The 17433-nt window shown below is 40.3% G+C and overlaps 1 long non-coding RNA gene across 1 annotated transcript; it reads right to left on the bottom strand.

Moving 5' to 3' along the window:
- Nucleotides 1-635: 635 nt before the first annotated feature.
- LOC110215391 (uncharacterized) lies at nt 636-16901 on the bottom strand. The gene is made up of 3 exons (XR_013485086.1): nt 16744-16901; nt 7536-7685; nt 636-1652 (listed from the first exon to the last, which is right to left on the bottom strand). It is a non-coding gene; the product is annotated as an uncharacterized LOC110215391 (long non-coding RNA).
- Nucleotides 16902-17433: the final 532 nt, after the last annotated feature.

The raw sequence follows: 17433 nt of genomic DNA, 5'->3' as shown, positions 1-17433 counted from the left end.
AATACCTCTATTATGGTGTAGTCAATGAAACTGAAAAATGGACAAAAGCATGCATTATTTTTACCCAAAGAGAAAGGCATGAAGTAGTCATTCTTCTGAAAGTTGCTAGACTTGTCCAAGAAGTTCTCTGGGTCAAACTGGTGTGGGTTGGGAAATGCTTTTCTATCACACAAGATGGAGTGGAGGAAAGGGAATATAATCACGCTGTGAAATTTTAAAAATTAAGCATTGTAGCTAGGATATTGTCATATACATATATGTATTACAAAATGTCTAACATGAATTATTCAAGGTATATGCATTTAATGTAGATGAAATATGAATAATTCTCAACCACTTTTTTGAGAGCAAATAGCTTAAGTATAGACTTTTTACTTTCCAGCATTCTATCTGGTGATATTTCAAAAGGTGATTTTGATAGAACATGCATTTACTGATAGTGTAAACATGACATTGATATGTAAGATTCATGGAAAATGGGGGCAAGTTTTGTACATGCCCTTGATGTTTTTTCAGAGTCTGCTTTCAATATTAGGACATTGATCTATCCCGAGAGTTATGTTTTTTTTATTATAAAATATATTAATATTCAACTAATATTTTAAGTTAATTAAATATTACTTAATGTTTTATATCCTCCAGGCATGAAATAGTCATCATACAATAGACTTTCCTGTCAGTTCTGCTGTTATGAAACTAAAGTTTAGAGAGGTTATGACCTTGCCTAGGTCACTCTATAGCTTAGCTCATCACTCCCTATTCATAGGAACTGGTGGCAAGTTTCCTAGTCCCCCTTTCTCTTCCTACCATAGGAAAACAACAGATCTCAGCTCCTATCCCATTCTGGCTAACATGATTTATTTTAGCTCTACTTTCACACGTGCAAGTTACCAGAGCTATATCAAAAGCTAGAGACCATCTATACAACCCATTCTTCCTGTAGATGAAATCAGGGCCCAGAGGGATGATGTGACATCCTCAGTTACAGTACTACTGAGTGGCAAAGCCAGAGGTAGGTCCCAGATCTCCTACCTCTTAGACTTGAGCTAGAGCCAATATGACATACTGTTTTTCTTCTATTAGTGAACAGAATGAAAGGCCCCATTTGGCAGGGAAGTGGACCTGGCATTTCACCACTATAGGGAATCAGAGCTGGGATTGTTGAGGAAATTCCCTCTGCCAATGTTGATACCTACTCTACAATTTGGAGTCTTAGATGCCTGGGGCCCTGAGAGGTAAAGTGGCTGCCCAGTATGGTTAACATGGCCAATGTGGGTTAGAATCAGGACCTGAACACAGCTCTCCCTGCTTCTAGAGGCCAGTTCTTTGTTTTCTATGATACAACTGCTTCTCTAAGCGTCTCTATATGACATAGTAAACAAGTCAAGCTGACATTCTGTGCCCACTGCAAACAGGGTATTTTTATGTCTCGTGGAAATCACAATGAAAAGAAAGACATCTGGCCTTGGGAATCACATGGCTCCTGAAGTGGATGTCCTGGGGTGCTGATCGAGGAAGACCAAGCAGGAGAAGATCAACATATCTCTGTATCTCATGCACAACAGCATCCACATAGGACATCTTGACTCTGTCCTGCACGCAGGGCCTCCTGCTTGAGCCAACCACTCGGTCAATTTCTTCATGAACTTTGGCTATATTGAGATGAATGACAATGAATAGCTCAGATGGTTGCAAAGTCTAATGAGCATGTTTATTGGTTAGTCAGTCAACAGCATTTATTAAGTGCCTACTGTGTACTAAGCTTTGCTTTAAGTGCTGTCAGCATAAAGAAGGGAAGAAGATAGTTTGTACGCTGATGGAGCTCAATCTAATGAAGAAGATAAAATGCAAACAAGATACAGCACATCTCAAAAGTCTTAATGCAGTCTTAAGCTTTATTGGGCTTTCAAAGCCATAGAGGATTTCCTATTTGATCCTGGAGGTAAAAATGGAGCCACTCATCTTTACTGAATTGGAGTGCTATGACCTGTGCTTTAGGAAGATTAATTTGGTAGCTGATTGGAGGCTGGGCCTCTGTGAGGAGAGATTTGAGGCAGGGACACCAACTGGCAGGCTCTTACAATAGCCTGGGAATGAGGTGATGTGTGCCTATTCTGAGGTAGTAGCAATGTTAGAGGAGAGAAGGGTAAGGTACAAGACATGTTATGAAACACTCTGTGGAATGGGCATAGCAGGCATAGCACTGAACTGGTGTTAATATAGAATAATAACAACAAAAACTAACACTTATATACTGCTTACTACGTGCCAGGCACCGTACTAAATGCTTTACTATTATTATCTCATTTGAACCTCACAACAACCCTGCAGGTAGGTGCTATTATGTCATGACTGAGTGATGTGATCACTCCTAGCCCTGATGGCATCTGCTCCTTAACTAGTTTGGTCTGGGTGTCACCAAAATGGGACTTTATCTTCTGTTTATTCTATAAACAGGACCCAGTTTGAGTTAGACCCGCCCCTACAGTATTAGAGCCTTGTCCTTGCTCTCTTCATTAAAGTTTGAGGTGACCTGGTCTACCAAGGGGAGAACAAGTCAGTGAAAACTTAATTAAGATGGCTTAAGTCAAGGGGCAGCTGGATGGCGCAGTGGATAGAGCACCGGCCCTGAGGTCAGGAGGACCTGAATTCAAATCCAGCCTCAGACCAAACACTTGACGTGTACTAGCTGTGCGACCCTGGGCAAGTCACTTAACCCCAAGTGCCTAAAAAGTAAAAAAAAAACAAAACTAGAAGATGGCTTCAGTTTTTCTAATTAAGATTACTAGCAACTCACATTCCTTAAGAATTAGAGAGGGGCATAATCTGTCACATCTGAGGGTCAGCTCATTGCCTTCCTCCCTCCCACAGATTGGGAGGAGCAGAGAACTCTTAGGGCAGTTAGGTAATGCAGTGGATAAAAGTGCTGGGTCTGGAGTCAGGAAGATTCCTCTTCCTGAGTTCTAATCTGGCTTCAGATACTTACTAGCTGTGTGAGTCTGGGCAAGTCACTTAGCCCTGGTTGCCTCAGTTTCCCTCATCTATGAAATGAGCTAGAGAAGGAAATGACAAACCAATCCAGTACCTCTGAAGAAAAACCCAAATGGGAACAAGTATAGTCAGACAAGATTGAAAAAAAAAAGCACAACTAAACAATAACAAGAACTCTTAGCCAACCTCCTCACGTTAAAATGTCCACCAAGTTGGATTGCCAGGGGAGGTCCCAGTGATGCACTGTCAGGCCAATAAGAAGGAAGACATAACTAGATATAAAAGACTCCACTGCTCTCACTCAGGGTCTTTGGCACAAATTTAGGTAGCCATTAATCTGTCCTTTATTAATAGGTCACATGACCCTATTAATAAATGATATTACGCTCAGAGAAATGGCCTCATTTTACTTATTGGTTAAATTTCCCGAGACAATAAGTATATGCTAAGCAGCTGCTACATTTAAGGCATTGTACAAGTTGAAGTATTGCTGCTCACGGTAAGCAGTCAGCACCAAGGCCAGGGCTCAACGTGTTCTCCCTCTTCCATTTGATATCTTCTCAATTGTGTGGATCACAGTGAATTGTTTCCCTTACCTGGTACCTCTGGGTATTTCATGAGCAGTAAAAGCCCATATCACAGAGTGCTGCCTGTTGGTTCTGTACCAGCAATAAATAATTAGATCCAGTGGCCATCAATTCTTCATGGCTGAATTCTGACTGTGGATTCATTTTCTCCTGAAGACAATGTTAATAAATGCATCAAAGGGAGGGCAGCTAGATGGTGCAGTGGATAGAGCATTGGCCCTGAAGTCAGGAGGACCTAATTCAAATCCAACCTCAGCCTAAACACTTACTAGCTGTGTGACCTTGGGCAAGTCACTTAACTCCAATTGCCTGGAAAAAAATTTTTTTAATAAATGCATTAAAGAAGAAGCAGACATGTGAAGTCCCAAAGATCTCCCATTTGAGGGCCCCTTTACATGGAATATGACTCAATGAGACCTTTATGAACATTTTTAGATTATGGGCTATATAGATAAAATGATTTCAACTACAGAAGATGTGATGACTCTATGGAGTGAATGGATTGAACCTGTATCCTGTGAACTTAAGGGAACCATCCTCTTTCCCCTTCCAATATTTAAAAGTAACCGTAGAGGTTGCAGAAATAAATGGAGCCTGCAGGTTATGAAAATAAAAAGTTATTCCTAGTCTATATTCTGTTCTGATTCTGTCTCAAAGGGAGGTCTCCATTGTCTTAGACTTCAGTCCTACCTTTGGAAGCTAGGTGGCACAGTGGATAGAGTGCCATGGCTGGAGTCAAGAAGACATCTTTATGAGTTCAAATCTGGCTTCAGATATTTTCTAGCTGTGTGATCCTGGGCAAGTAACTTAACCCTATTTGCCTCAGTTTACTCATTTGTAAAATGATCTGGAGAAAGAAATAGGAAATCACTCCAATCTAAAGCTAGGGTGAGTAGTGGAAGCCTGACTTTTCTCTCTAGAAGTTGAGAAGTTTTCATGACCTCATGTCCAGGTAGCTCCGCTGGGACCAGGTGAGGTATTGACTTCAACCTTCTCTACTTTATGGTATGACAGGTGGATCTGTTCTCTCTAAGGAGAGCAAAAACATTTAAATTGCTCAGTCCAAAGGCCTATTCTCAGTCCTCATTGTATTTGGGCTCTCTGCAGATGTCCACATCTTGAACTATCCCTACTTTTTGGATATTTTCTTCTGTATGTATATGTTTAACATTATATACATACAGACTTATGTACATATATTTTATATATGTGTGTATCTCTGTATATCTATCTCTATCTCTCCATCTCTATCTCTCCATTCATCTCCATCTATCCATACATCCATCTATCTATTTCTATCTCTATCTGTGAATACATACATACACACATACACATATACATATGGAGAAAAGTCCATCCAAGGAGTAGGAGCATCTAGATGATTTGTCAAAAAATGCTTTTGACATCTAAGATGGCAGACAAATTATTGCTAATGGAATGTGGTCATTTTTTTTAGGCAATTGTGGTTAAGTGACTTGCCCAGGGTCACACAGCTAGTAAGTATCAAGTGTTTGGTCTGAAGCTGGATTTGAACTCAGGTCCTTCTGACTTCAGGGCTGGTGCTCTATCCGCTGTGCAAATGTGGTCATTATTAATTGTAATTGGTGCATGAGAGTTTTAAATCTCATTTCTTATAGTGACATGATTTTTTTTCTTCTTTAGATATAAACTGAGGTCTCTTGTATAATCACTTTATACAATACATTACTGCCCTTTTTAAAGGAGCTTAAGCATAATTTTTAGAGAAGTAAACCTTTTCTTCTTATGACCAGATCTTTGATTTATATGATCCTGAATGTTTGGCAGGGAGAAAATTTCCAAACATAGCATTTTCCCAGGTGAGGGTGGGGTAGTGATCTACCTTATGAAGGGGCTTTACAAGAAACAAGAACACAAAATTAGGATTTGCACATATGTATGTAAATAGTATAACCTAATGTATTTAATGAAAAAAAAAAGTGTGTGCAACTGTATATTAGCAACTATGCCATGATCAATATGCAGATAATTAGGGAGAAGAAAGGTCAAAATTACTAGGGAAGATTAAGTTTTAGGATTATCTGAAGAATTCATTTACCTTCATCTCTTTCCATCACTGGCATAGAGTATTTGGAGTTAAGGTTTTCTCTAATAACAATACCTAATATTTATTTATATATGTATTTATATAGTTCCTATATTTATGTATAGTTCCTATAAGGTTAGGAAAATACTTTACCTATATTATCTCATTTCATTTATGTAGTTCCTATAAGGCTGGGAAAATACCTATATTATCTCATTTCATTTTCATAATAACCCTGTTAATTCGGTATTATCTCCATTTTATAATGGAGGAAACTGAGGCTCAAAGATGTTAGTTGTTTTGCCCAGTGTCACCTAGTAAGGAATTGTGTATGTGTGTGTGTGTGTGTGTGTGTGTGTGTGTGTGTATGTGTGTATACATATACATAGGTGCCCTACAGGCTACCTCATGCCAAGAGAGGGAGGCTAGTCAGCACTCCCAGAGAGGGTTGGTGGATGGACTATCTGGTTTCTTAGAGCTTTGAGATGCAAGGATCCTGTGGCTCTCTCCTCACCCACACACCTTGATCCACATTCCCGGGTTTTGGGATTGCATCCATTTGGAATGGTGCTATATTCATAGGATTATAGAAACAGAGCTGAAAGGGACCCTAGAGGTCATTGGAAACTGAGACTGTGTGACTGGTCCAAGTTCAGTTTCCTTTACATAGCACTCTCATCTGCTCCTCGTATAAATTAGGAGGAAACAGAGGACACTGTTTCATGGAGTGAAGTAAGCTCATATAGTTTCTCCACTCTTATGCACTCTCTTCTTTTCCACAATGGTATGGTGTGTTGGAGATTTGGCTGTGACTGCACTTCTCAGAGAGCTGATATCTCCCCTAGCCCACAATTCAAACAGGAATTCAGTGACCATAATACTCCCACATTACCACGAGGCAACCTTGACCTCACCTGGATCCATGGTGTGTTTATGAGCCTAAATTTTTCATTTAACAGTCCCATCAGGTGCAGAAATTCTCATCATCATAGTTGAAGCAATGGTTAAATAAGATAGAACAGATCACATTGCAGGGAGCACAGCTGGGGATGAAGGTGGAGTCAAAGGTCTGAGCTAAAGGGCAGGGAAGCCACCAAAGGAAAAATAGCCTTAATGTTAGGGTTCCTAGTCACCTGGTACTAAGAGGTCAGGGACCCAACTTCTCTACACCTCAGTTCTGATTACTGGTTACAGATTTTTTAAGATTGGCCTAATATTTTCCCCTGGACTGCTTCCTTTAGTCCTAATTCTGACATCAGTATTAGAAAATAACTGCTATTCCTGATATAAGCATTCTATCACCTATATCTCCAACCTCAATGTGCCTTTGTACATGTCTGCAATCTCCTTCCTCTTTTACTCTGTCTCTTGTAATCTCTTCAAGGTTCATCTTTGATGTCAACTTCTATACAAAAGCTTTGTGACTGTACCAGCTGTTAACATCTCACTCTCATCTTGAAATTACTTTGTATTTCCTTATTACACAGACATATAAACAAGTAAGTATGTGTGTATATATATGTACGTATGTGAATATATATGAATATATGTGTATATGTGTATGTATTATATGTGTATATATAACATGTGTATTTATTCACATGTACTATTTACTTAGTTCTGTATGTGTTCTATTGTCCCAGTGTATTGTAAGCTCTTTGAAGGTAGGGTTGTCTTGTGTCGGGGTGTTGTACCATCAACATCTATCTTACATCACCTTGCACTACTACATTATAAGATGCTTGTTGAGTTGAATAATTGCATGGATGAATAATACCAGTCAATGGGGTCAGGCAGACAACGAAATCCTCCCACCACAGAGGAGGTTTGAAATTGGGAATGGTGAAGTGGGCAGGAACCACATGCCCAGAAGATGAACAGTGTAAACTAACCCCTCATGTTTTGGAGCTCCTCCACCAGACACTGGGCTTCCTCCTGGACTCTCTCCTCAAGAGTTCTCTTCCCCATCCCAAAGTTCTTCATGGTCATGAAAGTGAAAAGTCAGATCTGCTTCCACTTGTCACCTCTGCTTGAAAGGATACCTGGGGAAAAATCAGCAGAGGAGGCAGGATGTCATTTCATGGTGTGACCTGGAGGATGAGAAGCTCAAAGGAAGGCAAAATCCAGGTGGGAAAGAGTGGGGGATGGGACAGGTGGAAGGGAATCTGTGATATCTGGGCAATTGTCTCATTAAGCAGCAAGATAGTGTAGTAGGCAAAATACTGGAATTGAGTCAGGTAGCCCTGAATTCAAATCCTGCTGTATGACCTTGGGCAAATCATTTAACCTCTCAAACCCTCAGTTTCCTCATCCACAAAAGGCAGATTATAACACCCATATACCCACTCCTCAGAGCTGTTATGGGGCTCAAATGAAATAACGTACATAGAACTCTTTAAAGTGGTATGTAAATACCAGTTGTTTTCACTGTTGTCATTTATCATGATGATGATGGCAATGGCAGGACAAGAGATGTAGGGACTAACCATCAACTGGGTGATCTCATGGTTAGCCTGGAATCAGAGAACCATCAGAATTTTTCTACTAATAAAATGTCTGCTTGGAACTGTGCCTATTTGGGCCATGGACTTCAAAAGGCAACTGTGTGATAAAAAGAAAGCTAGACATAGAACAAGGAGAGAAGGGTAGCTAGGTAGCACAATGGATAGAGCACTGGCCCTGGAGTCAGGAGGACCTGAGTTCAAATCTGGCCTCAGACACATAACACTCACTAGTTGTGTGAGTCTGGGCAAGTCACTTAACCCCAATTGCCCTCACCAAAAACAAACAAAGAAAAAAAAAACCCAACATAGAACAATGAAAGAATTAGGTTCCAATCATGTCTCTGTCTCTTACTAGATATGTGACAATAGGCTAATGTCTTTGATCTTCCTTCCTTGCTGGTAAACTAGGGTTTAGAGCAGTTTAGTGGAGTAATATCTACCTTTTGATAAGCTTTCACCTTTGGCCCTGTGCTACAGGCCAGCCCTACCCATAAATCTGAGAGGACAAAGGCCTAAGAGTGGAGATGTTGGAGATGGAAATGATGAGAGATATGGGCTGTCAGAAACTTTGGAAGGGTGGCATCTGAAAGTGAAGAGGAAGGGGACAAAAGGGTTTCTCTCCACAGATGGTCTGACCTTGAGTGTACTATACCATTCCACTAGCCATTAAAAAAAAACACCATAAAGAGTAATATATCGCCCTAATGACTAGCAGCCTTAGACCAGAGCAGCAATAGAACTGAGTGGATAACTTGACTCTCCAAGAGTAGGAATACCCACAGAATGTTCAGATGGTGAATGGAAAAGTGCTGAAGATATTCACCAAATTCAGCATTTGGGATGACTCTTCCTGGTGGTACAACTGAGTCAGATGCAAAGAGGTGCATCAGAACTCTGGAAACAATGGGTTTGAGGACCTGCTTATAGAATGATTGTGAGCATGTGATTCTGGGAGAAGCTGTGAGTGTGGGGCAATTGTTTGTGTTTTAAACATATTTTGCTTCTAACTTTCTACTTCTTTGGTCATTTGTAAAGACTGTATAGTTAACCCATGCTTGCGATAAACTCCATTACACCAAGTCTACATGATTAAGATTCACTAAAAGGCAACAAATCAAGGAACATGGCAGAATTTTCCTGTTGGGTAAGGTCTGGAATCACAATTCTAATTAGACAAAGAGACTCTGACAATATTGCCCCCGGACTACTGAGGTAAGCCACTGCCACCCACTTATATTGCCTGCCGTCCAGTCTCTCAAGAGCCACAGGGCCCCTCATTCAATGTTTCCTGTTTATACCCTTTGAGTGCCAAAAAAAAAAGGGATTATGGGGACTAAGTAACCTCAGAGGATCATAGTAACCTAAATATCAAAGGTAATGCAAGTGTCATATAATAGAGAAAGAGCTAGAAATTCTGTGGGTGTGGGGGCATGATCCAAGTAAATCATGAATTTTTATAGGATTCAATTGCATCCTTGTATTTGAAAGAAACCCTAGCAAAAGCACTGAAAAGAAGAGGATCAATTCCATCCTTATATGTGCAAATGGCCTGGAAAAGGGACTCAGAGCCTAGCCCTGCCTAGTTAGGTCTCAGTGTCCCCTCTGGTGGTTAGAACAGATATTGCACCCAAAGTGTCAATTGACCTGAGTGCCAGTGGAATGGACCTTAAAAATTTCTTTAGGATAAAGTTCGAAGCCCATCACCTCTGATGATTGGTCCATTGACAGGAAGATGTGAGTACTTACTCTTTCTCCAACACTTATTTTCTCTGTGGCCTTGGACAAGTCACTTAACCTCTGTCTGACTCAGTCCCCTTATCTGTAAAATAGGGATAATAATAGCATCCACTTCAGAGGGCTGTTGGGAAGATTAAAGGAGATAACATTTTTAAAGCACTTTGTTAATAATCTTCAAGAACTATATAAATGCTAGCTGTTATTATTATATTTTTAATCACAGAAGTTTTCCAAATATGCCATAATTTTATTTATTGTTGTTCAGTTGCTTCAGTCATGTCTGACTCTTCGTGACCCTGTTTGGGGTTTTCTTGGCAGAGATACTGGATTTGTTTGCCATTTCCTTCTCCAGCTTATTTTATAGAAGAGGAATTGAGGCAGACAGAGTTAAGAGACTTGCCCAGGGTCACACAGCTGGTAAATGTCTTATGCCAGATTTGAACTCTGAAAGATGAGTTTTTCTGACTCCAGGCCTGGCCTATCCACTGCACCATCTACCTGCCCATTATATATTCATTTCTGTTCTTTTAGTTATTTTTGCTGACTCTGTTGCTACATCTAGGATTTTTAAGCTAGATGAATTATCCCCCTTTGATAAATGGCCAAAGGATATGAACAGGCACTTTTCAGAAGAAAAAATGACAGACATTAACAAGCATATGGGGAAAATGCTCCAAATCACTAATTACAAGAAAAATGAAAATCAAAACATTTCCATACTAACCATATTCACTAGTTTGGCAAAAAAAAAGAAGGAAATTGAAAATTGTTGTAGAATTTGTTTAGAACTTGCTTATGCACTCTTGTTGGACCTATGAAATACTACATTCATTCTGGAAAGCAGTTTGGAATAATACTCCCAAAGTTACTAAACTATATATATATATATATATCCTTTGACTCAAAGGTACTCCTACTAGGATTTGGACATGACTGTACATGACAAAGACAGAGAGAATGGACAGAAATATTTTTCTAAAATACCAACTATTTTTATTAGAGCAAAGAATTGGAAATAAAGTTGGTGTCCATCAATTGGAGAAATGGCTAAATAATTAGCAACAGAATATAAATAGAATATCATTGTGCCATAAAAAATGATGGAAAAGATAGATTCAGAGAAAATGAACAGAATCAGGAGAACAATTCATAAATTGACTACAACATGGTAAAGGACCACAATTTTGAAGACAAGAAATCTGATCAATGAAATGACCAATCACAACTCCACAAGCATTTATTCTACCTCTTGGCAGAGAAGTGAAGGTCGGTAGGGAAAGAATGAGATATGCACCCTCAGACATGATCAGTACTACATAGATTTGTTTTTCTTGACTACGTGTTTGTTACAAGAAAGGGATGTAATTGGTTGGGGAGGGGTGTGGGGTAGGGGAATGTGTGGTAGAGTGAGGAGAAGAGTCAGAAGAAGAAGAAGAAGAAGAAGAAGAAGAAGAAGAAGAAGAAGAAGAAGAAGAAGAAGAAGAAGAAGAAGAAGAAGAAGAAGAAGAAGAAGAGGAGGAGGAGGAGAAGGAGAAGAAAGCAGCTAACTTTAGGTAACCTTTAAGGGCTGAAACCTACTGTTTCCTCTCAAGACAACCTGAAATGTTGGTATTGGTTCTTTGTGCACAAAATCATCTCCCTGGTCAATCAGAGCTTCTTTTACTGCTTCATATCCATGCAATATGACTTTCTGTGGCCCCATGTATATAGTGTACACAGGGCCATACTTTTCAGCCAGCTGAAAAGACATCCAAAAGTAGTTTTCCTGTCATAATTAAACCCCTGAACACATAGCATGGATAGACATTCAGAAAGCTTTATTGAAACTCATCACTGCCACCTGTTCTAGGAACACACTCCTTTCTAGAAATGGGATGGCAGCCAACTGATGGGCAGAAATGAGTCTGGACATTGTTCTCAGATATCCTATAACATCAAGCAGTCTCAGTAGCCACTGTCATCACTTGGGTGACTTAGGGGGAGCCAGGCTCCAACATTGCTGACTTTTCTTTCCCATTTTCCCAGCTTACCTCTCTCTCCTCCTTTCCTCCTGTCTACTTCCTTATACGTACTGGTAGAGAAATCTGTTCCATAGGAAAACAGGGTAGTGTTTTCCAATTTTGAACATGGTGTATGGTAAGAAAAGGATTTATTGATTTTTATATAGGTGTGGTGGTGTCCCATTAAGGAGGCCAGCAGGCTGTCCTAAAAATCTAATTGGGTGAGAAGACTAGGATTACAAGTGTTCCAACCTATGCAGAGCCGGTATTCCTGAGATCTAGCATAGGGATGCCTTTCTTTTTTCTTTTTTTATTTTTTGGGGCAATGGGGGTTAAGTGACTTGTTCAGGGTCACACAGCTAGTAAGTGTGAAGTGTTTGGTCTGAGGCCAGATTTGAACTCCGTTCCTCCTGACTTCAGGGCCGGTGCTCTATCCACTGCACCGCCTCGCTGCCCCGTAGAGATGCCTTTCTTGCTGGCGTAAGGATCCACTTGAGATTTGCTTCTCATCAATTCGATGCCCTGATCAGATGTAAGAGATTAGGGGAGCCTCTGAGGAAGAAGCATATGTTTTGTAAGAATCTTCATGGTGGCTACCACAGTGATGGACTTGACTGGCACTACTTATCTTGAAAAAGTATGGACTGCAGTGAGGTCAAGCTTCTTGACCTGAGATGGGAGAAGAGGTCCAATAGAATCAATTCTCCTGTCAGATGCAAGTAAAAAAACATGTGAAGTATCTTCAGGCCTCGAGCAGCTAGGTGTCACACTGGATAGAGCACTGATCCTGGAGTCAGGAAGATCTGAGGTCATTTCTGGCCTCAGATACATACTGAAGCTCTGACCTTGGCCAAGTCACTTAACCTCTGAACCTCAATTTCTTCAATTGTAAAATGGGGATAATAGTAGCACTTACCTTCTAAGTTTATTGTTATATTCAAGTGAGATAATAATTTGAGTTAAGTGCTTGGCATACAACCTGGCACATAGTAGGCACTATATAAATGCTAGCTGCTTCCTCTTATCATCATCATCATTATATTTCAGACATGTCTAGGTATACTGGAGAGACTACAGTATCCAACCAAGAGGCCATTCTTGTTTTAGGGTTCCATATCTCAAGGAAGGGCGAAGGGTAAAGATGAAACTTTTTGCCTTCTATGAATAAGGAAGTGAACTCTTCTGGTAAACAAAGTAGAATTTGAAGAAAATATGTTCTCATTTCGGATTCTCCAATTACATAAATTTAGATGAAGAGTCGATCAGGTTGTTTAGGCATTTGTCTGGGGGATTGTGACTTAGCCTTATAATTTTTCATTTCTCCTTCAAAATGTGAGGTCTGCAGTACTCAGCATTCTGACCTACAATGTATAGCCTCATGAGCTACCCACCTATTGAAACTACCTTTGTCATGCTGTCATACCCTGCCTAAGCTACTCTTCTTGGAACATTTAATTTTCCTGTTGTTTAAGAGGAGTAGTCCCAAGCAGTCTGCGTTTCTATTTAATGGAAATCCCTATCTATGTATCTCACCAATTAATGGAGTTTTATCTCTGCTAGCAAATGAGTCAACAATCCACAAGGATCCCTATTGTTTATCCATCGGGCATTTTCCTTTCTCTTCCCGATACGCTGTCCCTCTTATTGGGAAGCTCAGTAAAACCTCTTTCATTCACTTTTCCTGTGCCCTATTTGGGAGTTTGAAGTTTACATTTTGTTTCATCATTAGTGAAAGGATTTTCTGAACAAATTCATATAAACCAGATTACAAAAGAAGAAGGACTTTAGAAAGTGTCTTTAGGTTTTTCCAAATTCAAGTCCTTCAGAAGGTCCCAGTTGATTTCCTTTTTTCTTTTCCTAGTTAGTTTTTAAGAATGACAGACATGCAGGGCTTAGCACATTTTCTTTGGGTAAATCAGCCAGCTCCGGAATTGAGAAGTTATGTCCACACAGAGGCAATCTGACCTGGTGGATAGAGGGCGCTGTAATCATACGTCCACTTTGCCTTGCACTAAACTAGCATCATTCCAAATTTGGCAATGAGAAATTGAGGCTCAGGGAGATTCAGGAGCTTTCTCAGAGTGGGATCTCCAGCCCTTGAGACCAGAGACTGTTTTTTTTTTTTCCAGCACAGAGCCTGGCATATGAAAGGAACTCAATAAAAGGTTACTGAATAGACTACAGCCAAGAGCTGAAGGTATGACACTACAGACTCCCAATACAGCTGGGTCTCTACTACACTGCTTCTGTTAAGATAACAAGAACCATGGTCATGCACAGGGAGAAGTCATGTGCACCCGGCACGGTCAAGGACAGATCTTTAAGATGAAGGCTGGATTGGAGGGGGGCCTTGAAGTGGTGGGATGTAGATATATCAGAAGAAAGGGAAAGGCCACGCCAGGAAGCTTTTGAGATAGATTAGAGAGGCTCTTTCTTGCCGATCCGGAAACTAACAAAGAGATGATTGGAGTGGACAGGTGATAAGAGCCTAATAAAGTTCAGGGAAAGAGTGAAAAGAAGGCGTGGGTATTAGAGACATTTTGAAGGGAGCGTTCATCTTGACAGAACTAAAACTAAAACTGAAAAGAAACTATTTTTGGCTCTGAACAATGAATCAAAGCTGTGGATTTGTTTGAGGAGCCCTAAATGGAAGCCTGCACTAGATTTCATGAAGTCAACTAATATTTCTGGGCCTCAGTTTCTCTCATGTCATCAAAAGAGGATGAGCACCATTACCTATAAGATCCTTTCCAAATCTAATGCTCTTAGAGCCTGAGTCTATCATGTAAAAAACAACAGGAAGTGTGGGTACCTTCCTATGTCTCTAAGCTTCTCATGTATGCTAATATTTGGAGAGGCAAGAGGGAATGGAAGGACTTGTCCTCCCTACTCCTAGTCATCCCCATGCCCTTAATAGTTAGACTTTGGAAAACATAATCCTGTATTGAGAGCCTGACTCCTTCCTGCCTCTGGCAAAAGCAGCTAATTGGATTCAAGCTCTGTTACTATATAGTCTGGGGAGAAGCTGATTGACTTCTCTTTTTATTTTTTAGCCCAGGCTACTCACTAATTCATTTAATTATATTTATTGGTGACTTTTGTTTTGACATTCCCATCAGTTCCAAATATACCACTCTCACCCACACAGTGGGTCTTCCTTTGTAACAAAATAAATTCACCCAATGCAGTAGGGTTGACTGACAGTGCGTGTGTCCAGCCGATGCCCCCACATTTGTCCACAGAAAGGAGTGAGGTACATTTCCTCATCTCTTCTCAGGGCTCAGATTCGTCCTTATAATTACATATTGCTGGGCTTCACTTTAGTGGCCTTTTTATTCTATTATTAGAGATGTTCATATTATTTTTCAGGTCCTCTTACTTCATTCTGTATCAGTTCCTACAAATCTTCCCTACATTTCCCTCAATTCCTTATGTTTGTCCTTTCTCATGGAACAAAAAAATCTACCAGATTCACAATTTGTTCAGACATCACCCAACTGATGCCACCGGTTTTGTTTTCAGGCTTTTGCTACCATGAAAAAAATGCTACAACAAATACTTTGGCACATGTAGAACCTTTCTTTCAGAACTTGAACTCTTTGTGGTATTTCTTCAGCAGTAAAGTTTCTGAATCAAAAGTTAAGAACAGTGGAGTATTAATTAATTTCAGAAGAGTAGCTCTGTTTAGGAAAGCTGAGAAAATATTAAGAAACCATTTTTTGGTGTAACTAGGTTTGATCTTTTTTTGGGAAATCCATAGATTAAGAAAACACTCCCTTTGCTAGCAATTCATCAACAAGGATCCATGAAGCACCTGCTGTGTGCCAGGCACTATGTAAGAGGCTGAGGATCCAAAGACAAAAGTGAGATAGCATTTGCCCTCCAGGACCTCATGCTGACATGCTGTTTGGACCATAAACTTATTCTTTAGAGGTAATATGAGCCACTGTATTGAGTTTCATTGCATATAATGGAAGTTCAACAATCTCTGCCTCCCAGGAAACTTATGGCAATCCTGGCTCTGTAGACTCCTGACAGTAGAAAGAACTATATTTTATCCTAGTGACCTTGTTACTTCATTTATCTTGGCCTCAATTTCCTCATCTGTAAAAGAGAGAATTGGACTAGTTGTCCATTGAAGCTCTAAATGTTTGATCTACCACTCACTAGAAGAGTCCCTATACTCTGTCCTTATGTGTTCTGGCCTTCCTGTTGTTCCCCATCCATGACATTCCATCTTTGTATAGGCCGTCTCCTATGTCTGGAGGGTTCTCTGTCATCACCTCTGCTTCTCACAACCTTTACCTTCCTTCAAGGTTCAGCTGAAATAGTTTTCTATGAGAGGCATTGCAGGACAGTAGAAAAAAGCCTGCCTTGGAATGTTCCACTTGCTATCTTTGTAACATTGGACAATTCATTTAACCCTTGGGTGCCTCAGTTTTTGTATCTGTAAAATGAGAACATTTGACTCCATGACCTCTTAGATCACTTCTGGCTCTACATGTTTGGTCCAATGATAAGGAAGCTCTCTTCATTCTCCTAGAGTTCTTGCTAGAGTTCACTCTGCACCCCAATCATTTTGTCTTTACTTTGTATGCAACTTGTAGTTGCTTTTCTGTGTTGTGTTTCTTTAGTAGAATGTAAGGTCTTAGAGGACAGGAACTCTCTGCTTCTTATTTTTGTATTCCCAGTGTCCAGAGTAGTGTCTGGCATGTAGAAGGCACTTGAAATCCCTGCTGAAATGCCATTGAATTGAAATAATTGCATTTGAGACCATTAACATGACTTCTAAGCCTCATGGGAGTTGCCCAGGGATGGCCCACCTGCTACCATTGAACCATAGGATAAAGCCCCCTTACCTTGTCTAAACATGTGAGGATATTCTTGGAATCCAACTGTAGCATGTTCCCAAGGATGGGAAGAGGAGTTGGGCCAGGAGGGAGCCTTGCTTCATGTCCTTTGCCCCATACTAACTGGAAAAACAAGAAAAAGGCAACAGCCCCATGGGCAAGAGTGGTGAGGCCCCACATATCCATGGCAGCTGAAGTGCTTGATGAAATGCCAGGTCCCAAACCCCAGAGTGGCAACGACTGGTAGCAAACAAGGTGTGGGCCTGATCAGCCAATGGCAAGGCTGGGATCCTAAAAGCACATGGGATTTGGGCTTTAAGTTACGTTTTGATTGCATCATTTGTGAGTAAAGACCAAATTAAAAGTTACTTCTCTTCCAAGTCCCTTTGTCATTACTGTGGTTAATCTTTATTTAATGAGAAATAGTTAGCCTCAGAGTGAGTCTGTGTCTATTCAATCTTTATTAGTCATATCTAAGTTTCCTTTCCTTCTCTAACCTGTAGGTGAATGACTATACTAGTGTAAATTTCCCAGGATACCTTTTGTGAGTTTAGGTGTGTGGTGAGGAGGGGGAGAGATGTGCCTTTTCCCAAGACAAAAGCAGCAAATTGAGGGTTAATTTATTCCCTAGTTATGGAGAATGACTATTTTACTCTTAAGGAAAGGACAAAGACAGGTCCAATGTAGCCTTTTGCTTAT

This window comes from Phascolarctos cinereus, unplaced genomic scaffold, assembly GCF_003287225.1.
Source record: "Phascolarctos cinereus isolate Bilbo 61053 unplaced genomic scaffold, phaCin_HiC Scaffold_3;HRSCAF=262, whole genome shotgun sequence".
NCBI lineage: Eukaryota > Metazoa > Chordata > Mammalia > Diprotodontia > Phascolarctidae > Phascolarctos > Phascolarctos cinereus.
The sequence above is the reverse complement of the archived record's forward strand: the minus strand, read 5'-3'. Positions and strand labels throughout refer to the sequence as shown.